We start from the raw sequence: 11,613 nt of genomic DNA on the forward strand, positions 1-11,613 counted from the left end.
TTTTGTAAAAGTAATTTAGGTGGAATCAAAATCCAATTAGCTTGGCAGTTCTATGAACCATAACATTATTTCAGCCAATGACTTGAGTATTAAAAACTCAAGTCCTTGCTTTCTCTCTTTAGTAGTAGTAGAGAGAATGATTTTAAAGAAAAGAAAATGGAAGGAAGAAAGTATTTCCAAGCATCTATCCTTCCAGGTATTAGACAGAGTATTGGATAAGACAGCTGGAGATGGATACAGTCTTTAAGATGTCATATGATTTCTGTGCAATGATTTCCATGTTCTACGTGGCAAGGAGAGTAGTAGATAAGACGCCCATGTGCTTTTGGTGAGCTTTAGTGATACCACATTCTGCAAAGTGAAGATACCATTCACTTTTTCTGATGCTGTTGTTGTCTAATAGTATGCCACATTTTAGTATACAATATTTTTCTGTTATTCTATTTACTGACCTAATTGTAACAATCTGGTAAGCCATTTAAAAATGTGTCTTGAAATATTTGAGTTCAGGTCCTTGTTTCATTGTTTATATATTTGTTTTATATACATATAAATGTGTGTGTATGTGTGTATGTAAATACAGGTATGTGTGTGATACTATAATGAAAGCAATGATTTTTCTGGGAGAGATGAATTTCTCTAACACATTTATAAGCAATTGCATTCTCTCTATGAGGTATAATATGAAATCTATTTGGTGAAATCAAACTCTGTCATAACCCTTGAATAACAAATGTTGACTTGCTACCGGACTGCTGAGTACCAGAAGGTGCTGAGAGGGTGGCACAAACAGGGAGGATGGGGAAGTTCAGTAGCCCTTTCTCCTATCCCTTGGTACGCCTTCCATTTGGCTGCTCATTTGTATCCTTTTTAGTATCCTTCATGACAAGCAAACAGATGTAAGTAACTATTTCCTGAGTTCTCAGAGCCTCTCAAGATTAATTGAACCCATGAAGGGGTAATGGGTAGCTCTAATGTATAGACGGTTGCTCAGAAGAATAGGTGACAACCCATTGCTTGTGATTGGCATCTGAAGTGGGGGGGTTGTCTTTGGGTCTGAGCCTGTAACCCATGGATCTGACATTATATCCAGGTTGACAGTATCAGTACTGAATTGAATCAGAGGACACCCAGCTTGTGTCCATTGGAGGACTGCTCCTCCTATCCAGTCACAAAGGTGTGCTGTGAGTGTGTGAGCAGAACAGGAGAAAGCAGTTTGTATTTTCTTCTCATTGTGTGCCTCTCATTGGCCTCAACATCCTCATGGTTCTTCAAGCAGTGCATTGCTCAGTGAACTTTAAAGCAAACAAATAAAACAAAACAAAATTATGCCTGTTGTCAATAGTAGTGCTAAAATAGGACCATGGATTAGGATACTTTTTTTAGTCTGTAAAAATATTTATACAAGAATTAAATACTTTCTAACTATATAATTTCCTGACTTGTACACATATTTTTTAGTTTTTTTTTTTAAAAAACTTGAATGTTTTTAAAGGGATCTTTCACATTTTTAACATTGATTATTAATTTCTCCTTTCCTGTAAAAATCAAAGATCATTGACTTTGTTTGGTTACTAATCTGGATGTGGCAGAATTTGGCATAACATAATGGTATTTGGATACTTAAAAATAAAGGCTCTTAAATAATATTTAATTAAACAAATCTTAAGAATAAGAATTTAATTTGGAATAAATTATGTAATGAGAGGGAACTAATACTTGGGAATAAGAAGTGTTTCTCATTTAATGTGAAAGAGAAGCAGAGTTGGCAGAACTGACAGTAAGAAGGTAGGTACAGACAGGATGGTCACATGGGATTCCAATACATTGCATTCCATGCTGTTGCTTTCAATGAAAAATTTGTGACTTAATGAATTTTCTGTGGAATTATATAGATTGCATTTCTACTTAAGAAGAATTATATGGCTTGCATAATAAAAATGGCAAAATAACATGATCATAGTTATAGTGTATTGTTTGTGGTCTTAGTACATATTTATAAGGCTAAGATTAAGTCTTATTCATTGAGGATGTGTAGATAGATGCCAAACACCTTACTTTTCTTATCTCATTCAATTCTCAAGACTATTTTATCACACAGACACAATTTTTCATCCTGCCTGTCGGCCCCGGCAGTGGCCTTGCCCCTCCACCACTCTTCTCCATGCATGCTACCTGGCTGCCCATCAGCAGCCCCTTGTTCCCAGGCTCATCCTTTGTGCAGAGGAGCTTTAAGGCACCTTAGTCCTGTAGCATGATTTCTTTCATGCACATCCGTTGAGTTTTCCATGACATAACTGTGAAGACCAGCCCTGCTCTTAGTATCAGAGAATGGCTCCTTTGCACAAAGTCTTGATTTTGCTTCTTTCTGGCATTGCTTGGCTGTGTTAAAGCATGTCCAGGGACTTTTGCACATGTCAGTCTGAACATACCATAGGCATCTCTAAAAAATACAGTCAGAGAAAACTCCTTATTTTCCCTAGGATCCCTCCACTCTAGCCACAACAACTACATATAAAAATTCCTTTGCCCTTTATGGATTCCTTGATCTCTGATGGTTATCACTGTCTAGGACATCATCCAACATAGTAGCATTTCCATTGACCACCATATCGTCATAGCTCTAATGTCATTAGAATCAATAAATGTTATCTCTGAAATGTCTCATATCAAGGCTATAGACATAAGCCCTGACTTCAATTCCACCTTCCCTACCCCCAAATGCACCCATTCTTCACAATATAGCTAGGTTGATTTTCCTAAAATACAGGTCCGATGATGTCATTCCCTTGACTTAAAATCTTCATTATTGGTTGTAGAACAGAGTAAGGCTGACTCAGTTTTCACAATTCACCTATGTGGCTGCATACTATGACCCCATGCTTTGAATGTGGGCACACATTGATAGTCATGCCTTGTTCTTTCCTACTCTCTGCCACTGTTCTGCTTCCTAAGAGCATGTGGGTGAACCACCACCCAACTTTCTGGACTCCAATGTCACTTCCTCTGTGAAGCATCCCTGGGTCTTACTTTCTCTTTTGTTTCCCTGGTAGGGTTGATCAGACCACAATTATATTTCTAATGTTTCACCTTATTAGATATTTTGGTGTCACCTTTTTCAGGGCCCAGTAGTTTCATGTTTAATACATGATTAGATGAGCTAAACATCTCATGAGAGTGGCTTTATCTTATCACACAAGACAAGGCAGGGGCTAGTAGTAATAGCAGTTAAGCCCCAGCTTGTGACACCAGCATCCAATATCAAAGTGACGCTTCAATTCCTGGCTGCTGTGCTTCTGATCCAGCTCACTGCTAATGTACCTTGGAAGGCACCAGAAGATGGCTCACGTAGACCCCTGCCACCCACGTGGGAAAGCTGGATGGAGTTTCAGGCTTCTAGCTTTGGCCTAGCCCAGCCCTGGCGATTGTGGCCATATGGGCAGTGAACCAGTACATAAAAGAGCTCTCTCTCTATCTCTCCTTCTCTGTCTCTCCCTCTCTGTCACCTGCCTTTTAAATAAATACATACATAAATACATACATACATAAATATTTAAAAAGAAGGAACATGTGAATAATTTAAAGAGACACAAGGCAGAAGTGGTGAGTATGGCACTCAAGATATTCATTAAACTCACTCCTAATGCAAAAGACTTTGAAACTCTAGATGTGGTAAAGCACAACTGTGATGCTGTTTTCTCTTATACTGAACAAATAGACATTGTAAGGATTAATTTTTTTATTTTACCAAAAGATGGGACACAGAGTTATTTAATCAAGCAGCTTTCATCCTGTCTTTTTAAAATCAAGTATATAATCTCCCCTCTCTGGCTGAATGAACTGCTTGAGAGAAATTTACACAACATAAAGTGTCTAGTGCAGTATGTGGCACCAAGTGGGTGTGGCAAAGTGGAGTTCACAGGGAGTGAGAGTGGAGAGGGAGACAGAGACATAACAGCACCCAGCGAGAGCCTTGATGCTTGATGAAGGCCCATCAACGATGAGGATAAACCATTCTGAAATGTGCTGTTATTCAATAGCAAATATGTAATTTATTTTAGAAATAACTCACCAGGGAATTCATTCTGAAAAGTGAATTATGTCCGTACATGTTTTGGCATCATTATTTCCAGGCTTCATTGTTTTCACAGAAACACTCGGCTGTGTTTGGTGCAGTGATTTCGGCAGAAGGGCCCAGGAGGTCCCTGGCAGGGGCAGTCTTTGGTTGGTGGGTGATGCAGCCTTACAGTCACATGGCATGCTCTGTCTTTCACCCAAGAACTTCTACTTCACCTGTGTTATAAAAGGAGGTTTCTATGTATTTGTTTGAAGAAAGTCTCCTAACTTTCAAAAGTTTTTGAGATCCCTGATTTACTGCTTATATCTCATTTTATTTTTATAGATGAGGAAAATGAGGCTTAGAAACTTCAGGTGACTTGTTCCAGACCAAACACCTATTAATGCAGTAGCAACTACTTAGCAAATTAGTCTCATTTCCTTTTTGTGAGTGTTGTTGGCTCAGTCTGGACAAGGATACGGCAAGTTACAACCACAAGGGGAACAGTGAGAGGAAGAGAGTGATATGTTAAGAACTACATTAGAGAGTGTATGACAAGGGCTTGTGCTTTTTATGCAAAATGTGAAAACAAATTAAGAGCTCTTCCTCCACTTTGTCCCTACTAGAAGGCCGCTCTTAAATATATGAACTGCATTTCCTTCCTAGAATGCTCCCACAGGCTAAAATTGAAGTACTTGCATTGTTATACACTTTTATATATATAATATATATTATGGCTTATATATTATATAGGTTTGTATATTATGTATGAAAATACTATATATGAAAAAATACATATGAGAGCACTTCAATAAGTTCCTTGGTGACAGAATTAAAAGATGTTTGTTTTGTAGCAAAAGAGCTTAAAATCCATGCATAATCTTTTATAATACACATTTTCCATGAAGGCCTCTCATACTATTTTGATGGTGAGATTGATATAACATTTGAATGGTTTATAAAATATGATCATGGAATTTGGAGAAGATTCTTTGCAGAAAATGTCCAAAGGTTCATTAAGCACAGGCTTTATAGATTGGATTTGCCTTGGGGAAAGAGTTCTTTCACCTCTATGATTCAATTATTCTATCATTGCTGGAGGGCTGGGTGTGACCAATAGCACAATAGAGATAGTGGACAGTAAAAAGTTTCAAAGATCATTAAGTCACTTGGTTATGATCAAAAAATTAGAAAATTAGTTTTAGATGAAAGATCAACACATTTAAAAGAGGGAGAAAGACACTACAGTGATCATCAGTGAGTGAATGGGAGGAGACAGGTTACAATGTAGAGACAGAATAGGAGATTCTGGGGCATCTTGCCAAGGGGAGCTGGTCCCATTCAACATCAGAGACTAAACAAAGTGACATAATGGTCTAATCTGAAGTTCAGGAATTAAAAAATAAATTAGAGAATTAAAGTAGGAAATTCAGACAAAAGAAGCAACATTAAAGAAAGACTAGATTCTACAATAGGAAAAAGATTAACAATAGACCAAACAAGAATAAGGAGATGCAATTATGATTGAACAAACTTCCGAAAATGTTAAGAGGGAAAGACTATTGCAAAGGAGAAGATATTGAAAAGCAGAGTAGAAAACTCATGGGTGTTTAATGGAAAATGAACACAGAATAATATTATCAGAGGAAGTTGTCCATGAAGATGTCCTAGGCAGCTTACCAGGTGATGGCAGAGGAGTAAATAATACAGTCATTAATATTGCAAGATTAAGCTTCTCTCTTGTTTTGGGGGGAATTAGAACGAGTTCATGCAGAATAAAGCAATTACCACACATGAGCTCAAGTTAAGGTTTCCTGCCTCCCGATGGCATGCATGGCTTTGTGCCATGAAATCAGAGTAGACAAGACTCAGGCGTGTCATTGGAATTCCAGCAACTTGTGAGCTATGCAATTCAGGGCAGAATCATGCTTTTTCAACTTGAGGAATGAATTCATGAAGGCTTAGATTTAACATAATGGGGATTCTCACATAAAATAAAACAAATTGGAAATGGTTATACTTATGAAAAAATGTTTAATATCTGTGTGTATGTGTGTGTGTGTGTGCACATGCACTCTGGTGCAATAAAAATGGACTGGAGCATGAAGTAATTTAACCGTTTAAGGATACAATTGTTTCATTAATATTTAGGTATATCTGATTAAATATTCATGATGCCTTGCCTTTCCTCCTTGTCTAACAATGTTGCATTCATTGCCATCTGCACCAGCTCAGCACACGGGAGGTCTCAATTAGCCATTCAGACTCACAGAGGACTCTCAGCCAAGGGGCCCTTACCCTGCAATGGACTGAAAACAGAAAACGAGTTTGTCCATTGGCATAAGCAACAGTGAAACAGACTTGCCCTGGGCTGGGATTACAGTAGATAAGAGGCTAAAGGACTATAGCCCTGTCAGGAGCACCGAGAGGATGGTTTCAGAACTGTCTACAGAGATACACAGAAGGCTAGTGAAAAATCCCTGCCTAAGGTCCACGATTCTGTAGGGAACAGTACTCAAGGTATGAAGAAGACTAGAATCAAGGCCCTTGACACCTAGCCCCATGCTCCTATATGCTACTATTAGTCAGGGCAACAGATAAGCTAGCTTGCTATCCTAATGAAGAAATCTCTAAGGTAGGACTGGAAGAATGTGCTGCAAAGGCAGTTACATGTCCCAGCACTGCTAGTTATTGAGTCTCTTACTTTTCTCTCTTTTGAAAATTTATTTATTTGAAAGTTGGAGAGACACAAAAAGAGATATAATGACAGAAAGAGATCTTCCATCAACTGGTTCACTCTCCAAATGCCCACAACAGCCAGGACTGGACCAGGATGAAGCCAGAATTTTGTTACTCAATGCAAGTCTCCCACACTGGGGGCAGGGACTCAGGTTCTGCACTCTGATATGGGAAGTGGGTATCTCAAGTGGTATACTAACTCCCGTGGAAGCACCTGTCTTTTTTCAGTAGACCTCAGTGGCAGCAGGAGTTCATCTAATGTTTGGTTACCTGCTCTGTGCTTATCTGTCTTTTATAGCGTAAGCTCCTGGCAAACTCAGAGTATTAGTGTTCACTGTGGTATTCCATGAGGGCAGCTACAGTTCTAGCTAATAAATACAGAAATTACTTTTTTCAATAGTTTAGCCTTTGGGGAAGCTAAGGTTTGATATTAGATGATGGCATTAAATATAGCCAGACTGTTCTATGCACTGTGTAAATGTAGATCCACCATAGAGTGCTTACATTCAAAGCATGAACATTGTTGTCCTTTATTATAAATAAAATGCTTTTTTTGTTTTGACTAGACTCTCCTGACACAGGATGAGAGTAACATAGAACCATCACATCTGTGGTGGCAGAATAATGGCCTCCTCAAGCCTGCCTACATCCAAATCCCCAGAACCTGTGAATAGGTTACCTCTATGGCAAGAGAGAATTTTTGGAACTGATTAAAGTGAAAAAACCTTGATGAGGGGATTATTCTGGAATATTCTGGGCAGTTCAGTGTAATCACATAGATCCTCAAAAATGGAAGTGGAAGCAGGTGTTTGGCCTAGAGGTTGTAATGCCAGTTAGGATGCTCATATCACATATGGGAGAGCCTGAGTTTGATTCCTGGATCCGCTCCTAACCATAGCTTCCTATCAGTGCAGATCTTATGAGGTAGCACTGACAGCTCAAGAGATTGGATTTCTGCTGTCCATGAGGGAGACCTGGATTGTGTTCCTGGCTCCTGGCGTCAAGCCTTGAGCTCAACCTCAGTTGTATGCATTTGGAGAGTGAACCCATAATTGAGAGCTCTGTTTTTCTGTCCCTTTCTGTCTTTCTGCTGTCTTTGGAATAAACCAACAACAGCAATACCAACAACAGCAAAAGGGAAAAAAACATAAATGAAGAGGAAGTCAAACAAGTGGCTCAGAGAGCTGCCACATACTCGCTGGCTATGAAGATGGAGAAAGAAGCTAAGAGCCAAGGAATGTGAGTGGCCTCATTTCTACCAAGAACGATGGAGCGGGAGTCTCCCCCAATTGTCCAGAGATGAGCAAAGATGGCTGACACCTGAATTTTCATCCAGTGAGATTCATACTGTATGACCAATTTAAGGTAATAAGAGCTAAAATGCAGTTATATTGTCTTATGTCACTAGAGTTATGATAATTTTTCAGGTCAGTCACACATAGCTACTATGGCATCCTTGACTAGCAGGCCACACTACCCACTGAGCTTCCAGATCCTCTAAGTATTTAACAACACCGGGGCAGTACTTAGACATTTACCAGTGGTCAGGATGAAATCAAAGAGCAAACAAAATGTCCTTTCTTCTCCTCAGAAGGAGGCATCCCATTTTCCTTTTTGATCCCCGTAATTTGGATGCTCTTTGATGTCCCATTTGGTTGAAGTGGGGGGTCAAGACACATAACCCAATTTTTAATTTGTATTATTCAGTTTGTTTCAGCAAATGTCTCCAGAGCTGTGTCATGTGCAAAGTGAAATCACCTACGCGCTGTGTCTTTAAAAGCCAGGGAAGTGCACAGAGCAGCAGCAGCAGTCAATACCAATTTCCACATCTGGATCAATACCATCGGATGGCTCTGTAGCTGCAAAGATTGTTTCACACACATACTCAGGGAAAGGGAGGGCCAGGGAGAGAAAGGGAATTGGTTTTAATGATTTCATGGCTCTGAGTATTCCCTCTCTCCCTCTTTTCTTTAAAAGAAATAAATACATAAAATTAGAAACCAAATTTACAGACCTGTCAGTCTGCATCAAACCCAGCTTCTTTCCCTGACCTGTCACCCAAAGTGGCATCCAATCTAGCAAATAGCCTAATTCTTTGTGGGGGGTTGTACGTACTGAAGAATAGAAGTGATAACACTGTCTGGAGTGATGCCATAATAGAAACGCCTTGTGTTTACAACAGGCCTCTCCTCGAGGACTTTCTAGGCAGTTTGCTCAATTTACAAACAGAAGAACAAGGGCCAGCAACCTGTTCAGCATTGCCCACGGAGATACAGCTCGCGGATTAACTTCCAGCTCATATCTCTATGCAAGTGTTTGGACGACGTGGGACCCCTTCTTTCAGTGCAGCCTGATTTTGTAGTTCTGAGTGATGGAGTCTGGTTCCTAAGTGGGACTGGTAGCTGTTTTTCACAAGGCACAGTTGTTGGATCTGCCAAGAGAATGCAGCCACGATTGAGACAGCACTGCAAGGGCAGCGAGCTGACGCCATTAGCTTTGCTGGAAGCTTTCCCAGTAGGTCAGGGTCTCAACCATTTCTCCTCCTGTGAGTGGGCACAGCTTTGCTTCTTCAGCGTCCCTGTGAGGCCCCAGCGAGCGCGCCCTGCCGCCACACAGCCCATTAGCTCACCCCCAAAGCAGGCTGACCCTCACTCAGTGTAGGCAAACTGATCGTCAGGATGAGCTAAACAAAGGCATAAATATGTCTCCTCGGGGCCCTGACATAATGGAGAAGCTTAATCCTCCGCTTGGTAAATGCCACAGCTACAACCGTGACCGGCTCGATCTTTAGCGCTGATCAAATGACTTTCAGGGGGTGGGGACGTGCGGCCCCAGCTGGACAGCCACAAGGTTTTGTGAAAGGCTGACTTCTCTGGATAGCCAGGATCAAGGTCCTCTTACGTTTTCTTCTACTCTGCAGTTTAGAAAGTGTTGTAGTATACTTGTTGTCAGGGACGCCACACAGCAGCCCCGTGCACTTCGGCCTTTTTCTACAGCGAGGCTTGGAGAGAGCTAGTCTCATGGGTCGGAAAGGTATCCTGCTGAAAGGGGACTAGAACTGTGGAGCCGGGGATCCAACACACCGGCTAGCCCCTCGAGTGTCAGGGACCGGACAGGACCCGAGCAGCAAAGTCTGGTACACTCCTCTGTGATGCAGTCTGCTTCCATAAATAGAAGCAGAATCACAGACTACTCAGGTCCTAGCTGCCTGATTAAAAATAGGCCGGCTCTCCACCTGGACGTCAGCCATCTGTGCCTGGGTTCACTGCTTTGCCACTGGCTTTCCTGCCTTCTCTCTGCTGCCTGTTCCCCTGAAGGGCAGGCTTGAGGCAGTCAGTTGGCAGGGAGAGCCCTGGACAACAACATGTTTCTGAAATTATGGTGGCTTGCCTTTAAGAGCTGGTAAATCCCCACTAAATTAATCTTTGCTCAACAAGATTTGGGAGGAGCACAAAATGTCGAATAACCATGGAAAACACCACTGCAACTTTGTCAAAAGTCTCCCTGCTTCACTCACCTTCTCCAACTGCCTGCACTGAATTTAATTCTTCCTGATGCTTCCTTTATGTTCACCCGGATACGGCCTAAATCAATGAATGCAATTAGTTTGATTATGAAACTACAAAATCAAATAGAGAAAGCCCCCATAAATCCTCCAGTAAAGCACCCAACAAAACAAAATTTTCTGGGCAACAGCTACATGGGGAATTTTAGTCATGGATTTCTTTTTGGGTTATTCCGAGGCTCTCGCTTAAGACTAACCAGATGTGTTCTTTATGAAACGTTCACCGGAGCACAGCGTGTAGACCTCAAAGGTCTCTGGTCAGGGAGAGTGAGCAGAATGCTGCTTTCCCAGATCACTGGTCTGTCTTTCACTGTCCAGAGGCCACTGTGTCACCCTCTCTCAATGCAAGGCGATTTCCTCCTCAGGGACGATTATTTCCAGTTATCACCTCCAGCCTGATTGAGGGAATTATGTTGGTGCTACATCATGAGTCAGAATTTGCAAGTGCTCATTTTTTTGTTGTTGTTGTTGTTGTTTCTGTGAAAGAGTTAAAAAAGATGTAAGTCTTCCATCAACAATCAGATAAATGTCCAAAGGGAGGTATCCAAAAATGTTTGTTTAAAGAATGTCATTGGATGGCCATCAAATTTAATGGTGTGGCCAAGGGGTATGTATGGGTATCTGGTCCATGTCAGCACACAGACCCCCAGGAGAGATCCACACAAGATGTATTATTTTCTGTGTATCCCTCGAGGAGCTTACGAATGTTTTGTGTGTGTGTGTGTGTGTGTGTAACTGGGAATGATAGCCATATAGTTTAAAATAGCCATAAACAGCAAAACACCAAAGTAGCCATTACAAAGAAAGAGACACAGCGTGTTTACAAGACCTAAGTTAAAAAGTGCCCCTTTTTCCTGGTGGTCTGAGGACTTCCTCCTGTTTCCCTGTGGTTTCTGGAGAGAGAGGCAGCCAACCTGTAACATGTCATGGAAGAAGCTCACTTGCGTAAGTCTTGCTCAACAGCTTGGCAGTACAGGCATCTGCTTGGATTGATGGGCAGTCTAATCCTGTCCTCAGGAAAGGAAACAGAGTTGACATCAGATATAGATAACATCCCTCAAGGTTTTCCCTGTGTATGCCAATTCTAACTGGATACCATTATGACACACTTGGTTAGGGTCACAGTGTAACTTCTATGTGTTGTACATTTCGTTTTCACTCATTCCATGAAATTTATTGAGCGCCTACTAAATGCACAGTGCCATGTGCATAGGCGTTTATTTAATTACATCTTGCATCATTTGGCAGATTG

Source organism: Oryctolagus cuniculus, chromosome 7 (genome assembly GCF_051225735.1).
Source record: "Oryctolagus cuniculus isolate XC-2025 breed Fujian yellow rabbit chromosome 7, ASM5122573v1, whole genome shotgun sequence".
NCBI lineage: Eukaryota > Metazoa > Chordata > Mammalia > Lagomorpha > Leporidae > Oryctolagus > Oryctolagus cuniculus.